Source organism: Pteropus vampyrus, unplaced genomic scaffold, assembly GCF_000151845.1.
Source record: "Pteropus vampyrus isolate Shadow unplaced genomic scaffold, Pvam_2.0 Scaffold653, whole genome shotgun sequence".
Lineage (NCBI taxonomy): Eukaryota > Metazoa > Chordata > Mammalia > Chiroptera > Pteropodidae > Pteropus > Pteropus vampyrus.
Genome location: NW_011889434.1, coordinates 498,337 through 509,609, shown reverse-complemented (window position 1 = coordinate 509,609; position 11,273 = coordinate 498,337).

Below are 11,273 nucleotides of genomic sequence, written 5' to 3'. Positions count from 1 at the left end.
CTCTCCCCACCAGTATGAGTTGTATTGACAGCCTATGTCCTGGCACATAGAGGGAACATGGGGTAAGTTTGGGGCCTCAAGGAGTCGTCCACTTTCCAACTATTCCTCGCCCCCAGAGACTTCATTGCTATAGAATTTTATTCAGATAATCAACTCCTGCTAATTCAACCTAAAATTACATTAGCTTTCTTTGCAACTACATCTTCTTCCTTCCTTCCTTCCATCCTTCCCTTTCTTTTTCCCTTCTTCAACTATTTGCTGGCAAGAACTGGACTGGGCACAAGGAGCTCATTATCAATTATGTCTTCTAGGTGTTTTTTTATGTGCTCAATCTTTTGCTGCTATCATGATCTAATGATAGGGATAGGAGGATATTACTATATTCAGTATAGCACTTAATACTGTGTGAATACATCTAGCCCTATCTCGTTAGGACCTGCCCATATTCATGATTTTTTAAGATGATTTCTTATCCTAATTCTGACAGCCATTGCATTTTCTATCATTCTCAGCTCTTGTTATCCACAGATTTAATATACAAAGCTTTTACATCTTTACATAAGTCATTGGTTAAAAATTTGAACTGGATGTGCTGAAGGACAGAGCGCTTCAGAATGACATAAACCCACTAATTGGCACTTTTAGAGTACAATCTCTCAACTTATTACAAACCCACTGAACTATATCATCCAATAATCAATACTTTTTCCACCTTATCCTCAAGACTATCATGAAGAGACCTGGATAAATCTCTTCCTGAGGTCTGAATACATTCTCTTATTGCTTTGGCATAGATGGGAGCTGAGTAACCTTCAAGAATATATCACATGTATACATCTAACAACAGAGCCTTAAAATACATGATGCAAAAACCTGACAGCATCGAAGGAAGAAATAAACAATTCAACCGTAATCTTTGGAGACTTCAAGATCCAACTTTCAAAAATAGAACAATTAGACAGATGATCCTCAAAGAAATAGAAGACTTGAACAACATTCTATACCAATAAAACCTAAAGGGTATCTATATAAAAATCCACCCAAAAACAGCAGAAATGTTTCTCCATGACACAAGAAACATTCTCCAAGATAGATCATATGTCACATTATAACACAAGTCTCAATAAAATTTAAAAGATTGAAATTATATAAAGACCACAGTAGTCTGATCACAGACTGTGGTTCTCTGACCATAGTAGAATGAAATTAGAAATCAGCAACAGAAGTAAATTTGGGAAATTCATAAAGGTGTGGAAATTAAACAATACCCACCTAAATAACAAATATGTAAAAGGAGAAATTATAAGAAAATTAGAAAATACTGTGAAATGAATGAAAATGAAAGCACAACATGCCTAAATTTAGAAGATGCAGTGAAAGCAGTGCTTAGAGGGACATTTATAGCTGTAAACACTTATATTAAAGGAAAAGAATTTCAAATCAATAACTTAACATTTCACTTTAAAAAACTAAGATAAAAGAGTAAAGTAAATCCTAAACAAGCTGGAAGAAGGAAATAACAAAGATCAGAATGGAAATAAATGAAATAGAGAATAGGAAAACAATTTTTAAAAATAAATGAAATCAAGTTGGTTCTTTGAAAAGATCAAAAATGCTGACAAAACTTTAGCTAGACAAATAAAAATAAAAGAAGGAGACTCGGTTTATCAAGAATGAAAAATCATTTTACAAAAAGGTTTTTAAAAAGATTATAGAAGAAACTATGAACAACTCTAGGTTAGTAATCTAGATGAAAGAAACACATTTCTAGAAGGACTCAAGAAGAAATAGAAAATCTGAATAAATCTGTAATAGGTAAAGAGATTGAATTAGCAACCAAAAACTTTCCACAAAGAAAACCCAAGACCAGATAACTTCACTAATTAATTCCGCCAAACTTTAAAAAAAGGATTAACACCAATTCTTCACAAATTCTCCCCAAAACAGAGAAGAAAACACTTCCCAATTCATTCTATGAAGCCAGTACTCACCTGATACCAAAGTCAGATAAAGATGTCATGAGAAAAGAAAACCACAGACTAATAATCCTTATGAGTATATATGCGAACATCTTCAACAAAATACCAGTGAATTAGGCAACGTATAAAAAGAATTATACACCATAACCAAGTGGGATTTATCCCAGGAACATAATACTGATTCAACATACTAAAGTCAATCAGTGTAATACACTAGAATAAAGAAAAAAACACATGATCATCTTAACAGATGACAAAATTGACCACCCTTTCATAGTAAAAAAAAAAACAAAAAAACAAAAAAAAACAAAAAAAAACAAAAAAAAACAACTCAATAAATTAGGAATACAAGTGAACTTTCTCAACCTGATAAAGGAAATCTATAAAAAAACCTAAACTAATATCATACATAATGGGAAAAAAACTAAATTATTTCCCCTTATAATCAAGAACAAGACAAGATGTCTACTCTTTCCACTTTTATTCATTATCATAATGGAAGTTCTAACCAAGGCAATTAGGCAAGAACAAGAAACAAAAGATATGTACACCAGAAAGGAAAAGTTAATATTATCTCTTTATTATATCATTCACAGATGATATACTATTACATATTTTAAAAGTCAAAGAAACCTCCAAAACTATTAGAGCTAATAAAAATTTTGACAAAGTTGCAGGCTATAAGATCAACACACAAAAATTAGTTGTATTTCTACACACTAGCAATGAACAATCCAAAAAGGAAATTAAAAAGATATTTCCATTTATAATAGCATCAAAAATAATAAAATACTTAGAAACAAATTTAACAAAAAAGTGCAAGACTTGTACATTGAAAACTACAAACTTCGCTGCAAGAAATTAAAGACCTGAATAAATAGAAAGTTATCCTGTGTTCATGAATTGGAAGACTTAATATTGTTAAAATGGCGATATTTCCCAAATCAATCTAGAAAATAAACACAATCCCCAGCAAAATCTCAGCTGGCTTCTTTGCAAAAATTGGCAAGCTGGTTCTGTAACTGATATGGAAGTGCAAAGGACCTAAAATAGCTTAAAAATCTTGAGAAAGAACAAATTTGGATGACTCATACTTTCTGATTTCAAAACTTACTACAAGGCTACAGTAATCAAGACAGTGTGGTAATTACATAACAATAGATGTATAGATCAATGGAAAAGAATTGAGAACGCATAAATAAATCCTTATTCTTATAGTAAATTGCTTTTCAACAAGGGTGCCAGGATAATTTAATGGGGAAAGAATGGTATTTTCAACAAATGGTGCTGGGACAACTGGATATCCTCATGGAAAAGAATGAAGTTGCACCCCTGCCTTACACAATATACAAAAATTAACCCAAAATGTATCATAGACCTAAATGTAAGAGTTTAAAACTATTAAACTCTTAGGAGAAAACATAACTGAAAATCTGTGACCTTGGATAATACAATGATTTCTTAGATATGATAACAAAAGCAAGAGCAATAAAAGAAAAAATAAATTGATGATTTAGGCTTTTTCAGAATTGAATACTTTTTGCTTCAAAGCTACCATCAAGAAAGTAAAAAGGCAACACAAATTGAAAGAAAATATTTGAAAATCATGTATCTGATAAGAGACTTGTAGCAAGAATATATAAAATAATCTTTCAACACAATAATAAAAAACAAATAATCCAAACAAATAAATAAAGAGCGAAGGATCTGAATAGATATTTCTCCAAAGATATTCAAATGGCCAATAAGCACATGAGAAGATGCTCAACATCATTAGTCGTCAAAGAAATTCAAACCAAACTCATAGTGAAATATCACTCCACACTCACTAGGATAGCTATAATCAAAAAGTCAGATAATAACAAGTGTTGATGAGGATGTGGAGAAATCAGAACATTCATACATTGCTGTTGGGAATGTAGAGTATTGCAGCCGCTGTGGAAAACAACCTGTCCAGAATAGGCAAATTCTAAAAAAAAAAATTTAAATAGACAAATTCTTAGAGACAGAAAGTAGATTGGTGGTTGCCTGGAGTTGGGAGGGTAGGGGTGAGAAATGGGGTGTGACTACTAATGGATATGGGGTTTCTTTGGGGGTTGATGAAAATGTTCTAAAATTGATTGTGATGTTTGTTGCACAACTCTGTGAACATACGGAAACCTAATGCATTGTACACTTTAAATGGGTCAGTTCTTTGCATGTGAATTATATCTCCATAAAATCGTTAGAAAGTAATCTATCACACACAGATAGCCTGAGGTATGAGTTTATTTTCACATATAACTGCAAAGAAAAGAAGAGGCAGAGAATAGCCTAGTCATTTCCCAGTAAAGCAAAGGCTACATCAAGGTACCTTCCTGAGCAGCCACCTCCTAGATTTTAGTCCTGCTTACCTTTGAGATATATCAGAAACTCTACACATCCACTCAGAAAAATTATGAGCATCCTCAAGAACAAAGGATTCCATTGCACGGTAATCATTTATTTGTTTATTAAAATTGAGTTTGTTATATTCCTCAGTTCTTAGTAAATTTTCATCATCATTCTGGGCAAGGCCTCTCTCCCTCTCCCTGTCTCTGTGATCCCTTCTTCCATGATCCCTACTTCCATTTTCCACTCTCACTCAAGGAACCCACTCTTGTGTACTTAACATAGCCTTTAAACATGCTGGTATACTTGTAAATTATGTGCTAGTGTTTTATGTAGTATGTATTTTTTAGCTGTTTTATCTTTTGATAAAACTTGTTCTGCACTTTGTAGCTATGTACAGTGGCAATTATGCTATGGGATTCTTCCTCATAGTGGAGACTGGATGTTCCAAGTTCTGATTATCCTGTTCTGGCCTTCAGCATCCTGTTCTCACTAATCTCATTTTGTCCTCAACGTTCCTCCCTTCTAGGACAAACAGGACAGTTTTGGGATGTGAAATGGTTTTCTTAATTTTAAAGTCCTGCTGCCTATGATAGATTATGTCCCTATGCTGGGAGAAATATAGAGCAGTGATTAGGTGCAGAGATTCTGGAATCTGACTACCTAGTTTTAAATCTTGCCACTGGCTGGGGTAGAGGTTGAAGTAGGAAATGGGGAGTGTTGTTCAAAGGTACAGAGTTTCAGTTATGCAAAATAAGTTCTGGAGATCTGTTTTACAACATAGGGCCTATGATTAACAATACTGCATTGTATACTTAAAATTTTGCTAAGAAGGTACATCTTATGTTATGTGTTCTTACTACAAAATGAAAAACAAAACAGAGAGTGTAGAAGGAAACTTTTAGAGGTGATAGCTAAGTTTATGGCATTGATAATGATGATGGCTTCACAGTTTATACTTATTTCCAAATACATCAAGTAGTAATATATTAAATATCTACTACTTTTTGTGTGTTAATCATACCTCAATAAAGTGGTTTAAAAAGTCTTAGTTCCACCACTTATCAGTTGTAACTTTAGGCAATGTATTTAACCTATTCTTACCTTAGTTTCTTTGTCTTTAAAATCAGAATGATAATAATAGTACTGACCTCTGAATTGTTATGAGGCTTGTATAAGTTAATATCTGCAAAGCACTAACAACAATGCTGGCACATAGAAGTTATATGTGCTTGCTGTTATTATATTTATAGTTTGTTCATCATATTTCAGGATTCTCTGATGAAACAAGTAATTTATTTATATACCAGTAGGGTAAGCAGAGTAAAGAAATTGGGCCCAGTAGTAAACAAATCTTCTAGAGAGATCCAGGCAGGTTGGCAGTGGTCATCAGAAGGCCTGTCACCGTTTAACAGAAACAGGGGATCTGAGAAGGTGGTGGGACTAACTGGTAAGGGTAAGTCTGAACCACACTCCTAGTAGGGGACTAGTGTAAGAAGTGACTGCTGTGGTGATCTGAAATGAGGACAATCTTTCTATAAATGATGTATAAGGTGAGTACTCAGATTGGGAGAGTGGGATGCAGGAACACTACAGAGGAGGGACCATGAGTATTAGTATAGGAGTCACAGTAAAGCCCAGTCCTGGAGACATCATTGTACCCTACTGTAAGCCCAGGAAGGCAGGGGCAAAGGGAATGAGGCAGAACCTACAAGGCATCTCCTCTTTCGATAACTCTGTTTTAAAGCAGTAATCCCCAGATATGTTAGCATTGGAATCTATTGCTTCTTTTATTTTAGTTTATCTCATTCTATTTTCCTAAATATGTATGGCATATGCCTTTAAAATTTGAATTGCATTAAAATCTTATTTTTATCATTTTCCTAATACTCCTTGAAACAATTGGAGAACCTCAGAATGTGAAAACAGCCCTGGAAATAAGCTCCCCTGAGCTTTTATTGTAGGAAAGGGATAAAGAACACTATAAATGTCTCCCTAACCTGTGAAAGTAAAAGCTTTGAGCATGGAGCCATTTTAATTCAAATTTTCATCTATTTCTAGAAGTGTTTGTCAGACAGGGTATCCTCCAGGCTGATATATCAAAATGACGAAGATCCTGGAGTTCTTATTAGGGTTGTAGTATCACATATGCCCAGATCTGCTTGAGAGAAAATGCTAATTCACCATATTTAAATCCAATATTAATTCACTGACGAAATCACATCTAAGCCTAGTGTTTTAAAAGTTTATGAATTATGGGGGGACACGTCAAGATGGCATAGAAGGTACATGCTGTGCACGCCTCCTCTTGCAACCACACCAAAATTATAATGAAACTACAGAGCAACCATCATTAGGTGTTGCCTGAGGTATGACTGAACAGAAGTCCTACAACTGAGGACATACATAAAAGGCCACCTCAAGACACCAAGTTCCACAACTATGTGTGATGCTTGCAAATTGGGAGAGCTTTCTTGGCTGCAGAGCCTCCTCCCCGACCCTGAGCAGCAAGAGGTCCCGGATCCACACTGAGCTCCCCAGCCCAAGGTTCCAGTGCAAGGAAGAGAATCCCCCAGAACCTCTGCCTGTGAAAACCAGTGGAGATTGTGGCTGAGTAAGACAGAGGGCTGCGGAAGTTGCCGACATTCCTCTTAAAGGGCCCATGCCCCGGCTTACTCGCTGATGGACTCATTCACTCTGAGCTCCAGCTCTGAGGCAGTTGCTTGAGGAGTTCCAGGTACATATGGGAGACACTGAGTTGTCAGGCTTTGGGGTGAGGGCTGGAGGGGCTGCTTTCTTCCTGACAGAAGTGTTGGCAATATCCATTGTTCCTTTGTTGAGCTCTGCCCTCTTCCAGTATGCGGATGCAGTGGCCACCATATCAGTCTCCATCAACCTGTATAACACAGGTTGTTCCACCTAGGTGATTCCCTGAGACTCTGCCTCTCACAACTTACAGACCCACCCAAGCTGCCTCCAATGGTTCATTCCATACAGATGGCCTGTCTTGGCTCTTGCTACAGACTTTCCTAAAATCTCTTAAAGGCTCGCAAAACTCAAAAAAGTCGCATCCGACATCATCAGCATGCCCCATACCTCTTGCTGAGCAGCCGCAAACTCCACACCAGTGGCAGCCGCTCTTGGTTCCTAACTTGGCATCTCAAAGCACCTACAAGCCCAGAATAGGTGGCAGCTATCTGCAAATTGCTTGGTGACACTTACCAGGTGGCCCCAGGAGTGCACAGGCTGCATCTGAACTTGGCCTGCAGCTGGGCCCCTCCCAGGAGTCCCTTGGGCCGGCATACCCAGTGGCTTGTTTCGACCAGCGCTGGAGCTAGATCTCCACCCAGGGTTGCATCTAAGGAGAACACACCTGAAGGGCAGACTGGGCAGGCACCACAGCCCTGCTAAAGTGAATTCTGCTCCATACGGTCAGCTCTTCACCAGCCAATTCTCACAATCAGCCCAAGGGTTCATCCATCCCACTGAAATGCAAATAGCAAACAAAGCTCAACTACAACAAGAGGGCACACACAACCCACACAAAGAACATACCTTGAGCACCTCACTCAGGTGACCAGGGAAGACTGCACCACTGGACCCCACGGGATACCTATTACCTAAAGCCACTCAACTTAAGACCGGGAGACTTAGAAGCCCTACCTAATACATAAAAACAAACACAGGGAGGCAGACAAAATGGGGAGACAAAAAAACATGTCCTACATGAAAGAACAGAACAAAGCTTCAGAAAAAGAATTCAACAAAATGGAGACAAGCAGTATACCAGCTGCAGAGTTCAAAACACTGGTTATAAGGATGCTCAATGAACTTAGGGAAAGAGTAGATGAATTAAGTGAGAACTTTAACAAAGAAATACAAAACATAACAATGGAGAGAGAAAACAAAAGAGAGCCAGTCAGAGATGAATAACACAACGTCTGAAATGAAGAGTACAATTAGAGGGAATCAACAGATTAGATGAAGAGGATTGAATCAGTGATTTAAAGGATGGGGTAGCAAAGGACACCCCATCAGAAAAACAACAAGAAAAAATAATCCAAAAAAGTGAAGATAGTTTAAGGAGACTCTGGGACAACATCAAGCATAACAACATTCATATCATGGGGATACCAGAAGGAGAAGAGAGAGAGCAAGGAATTGAAAACCTTTTTGAAGAAATAATAACAGAAAACTTCACCTAACCTGGTGAAGGAAATAGACATACAACCTCAGGAAGCTCAGAGAGTCCCCCAAAAAATGAACCCAAAGAGGCCCACACCAAGATACATAATTATTAAAATGCCAAAGCTTAAATACAAAGAGAGAATCTTAAAAGCAGCAAGAGAAAAGCAGTTAGTTACCTACAAGGGCACACCCATAAGACTGGAAGCTGATTTCTCAAAAAAAGAAAAAAAAAAGAAAAAACAACTATACAGGACAGTGATCACAGTGATCATTTAGAAATGAAGGGCAGATAAAGAGCTTCCTAGACAAGAAAACACTAAAGGAGTTCATCATTGTATTAAAGGAAATGTCAGAGGAAATTCTTTAAGAAGAAGAAAACATGTATCAAAAATATGAATGATAAAGAATGGCAATAACTACATATCTATCAACAAGTATTTCAAATAAAAATGAATTAAATGCTCCAATCAAAAGATAAGGTGTCTGAATGGATAAGGAAACAAGACACAGGCTGCCTACAAGAGACTTACTTCAGATTAAAAGACACACGCAGACTGAAAGTAAAGGGATGGAAAAAGATATTTCAGGATGGACCTAGAGAATGTTGTGCTGTGTGGAGTAAGATAGAGTAAGACAAATGCCATATGATTTCATATACATGTGAAATCTAAAGAACAAAATAGATAATTAAAAAAAACAGAAACAAATGCATAGATACAGAGAACATTTTGAGGGTTACCAGATGGGAGGGGTTTGGGGGTGTCGGTGAAAAGGAAGAAGGGATTAAGAAGTACAAATTGGTAGTTACAAAATAGTTGAGAAGATATAAAGTATAGCATAAGAAACATGTAATAACAATGTACGGCATCGGATAGGTACAAGATTTATTGGGGTGATCATTTTGTGAGTTACATAGATATCTAATCACTATGTTATACACCTGAAACCAATACAAAATTATATGTCAACTATAATTGAAAAATAAAAATATTATTTTAAAATGTTTTTTAATTCTGGAGTTTGAAGTGAAGGCTGGGGAAAAGCAGACCTACAACTGTTTTTTTCTTTGCTTTTCAGTCCTTACTACCCTGTGCACCTCCACAGAGATGAGAGAGGAAAGAAGGAAAGAAAAAAAAAAACAACAAAGCAATAGGTCATTTTGGAATGGTTTCAACAACTCAAAAATGGATTAAATTACTAAAGTGATGAATGTGTTCCAGAAAAAAATTCCAAAACACAACAATATCAGTAATCATAACAACAGTCTGCCTTACTCCACCATTCCTCTATAGCTACTGCTTCTCTAAGTGGAGTTTCCAGAGAGACTGAGATTCAATGACTGAGATTGTGCCCCCTGGCAACCCCCGGATGTAGCTCACTCTGCCACTTCAGCAGTCAGCTGAACTGGGATAGGATCGACATCCTCAAATTCAAATTGATATGACTGATAATGGTGCGTGTTCCAGCCTGGAGCCAAGAAATAATAGTTGCTTCTGCCTCATAGGACTGATGTGAGGGTTAAATGAGATAAGTTATCTAAAGTACTTTGTAGAAGGCTCAGTAAAGTGCAGCTATTATTGTTGGATGTATGGCTGCCTGTGGACTGGGCCAAGAGTCTTTTCAGAGTTATTTTGGGTCTTCTCTAATGTTGAGACAAATAGGCCATCATAACCCCAAGTCATAAAGCATGACATTAAAATTTTTTTAACATGTAAATATTTTAAAGCAACTGTAACCACCTCAGCTACTAAAAACAAACAGACAACACCACCACACATACACATACAAATTCAGTAAGCCCCCACAAACACCTGGTTTTGAGAAATGTAACTTACTAGTGTGTCCTCCGAGATACACTAGCTGCAGAATATATCCTGTGGTACTTGCTCTACAGAATTATTTACGCTATTCACCAACAAGAATTCGAGAACAGCTACAGAAAATTACGATTTGTTTTTAGAACATTTGATAAGTAGGTTTTTTTCCTAGCAATAATTAGCTGAGCCATTGGTTTACTAAGACCACTCCTACCTTGTGATAATAATATCATCTGCATATAGGAGAATGCTTATGTTTCTGTTCACATGTTTTGTTGTTAATGTGGGCTGATTTCAGATTTTAAATCAAATAAGGTTCTACAAAATTCACATCTGATACATTTGAGTGCTTGGAAGAGAGCTTTGATTGCAAGGGCCACACTTCCTTTCTCTTTTTAAGCAGTTCTACATGTGATCTCAAGTCATCAAATAGGATTAGAGCCATCTACACATTTTCAAATATCAGTTGGCTTGTTTAGTTTTAAATTGTAACCCTCAGATCCAGCTTTGTGGTGTTCCCTTTTCATGTTTGAAAGGTAGAGTTCACAACCTTTTCATGTTTGAAAGGTATAGTTCACAACCTTTTCATGTTTGAAAGGTAGAGTTCACAAAGTACATAAAGTATCAATGAAGCTAGTTCCTTTGAAACCCAGAGCTGGCTTACTGTTCACATTGGTGAGCAAAACAGTACAAGGCCATTTAACTTTTTTTGACCCTAAATACTATAGCATGCCAAGCCTCTTTCTTTAGATACAGACTTTCATGCTTACATCTTCTTTTACTTGACCTTTTGTTTCTCATAGGACTGTACAATTTCTCCCTGATTCTATTTTTTCTATCTTTCCTGTCAAATGGCATTAGTCTCATTCTTCACCACACTTACTATTTCCCTCCCTAACCCTTTTTATCTTTAGTTAAG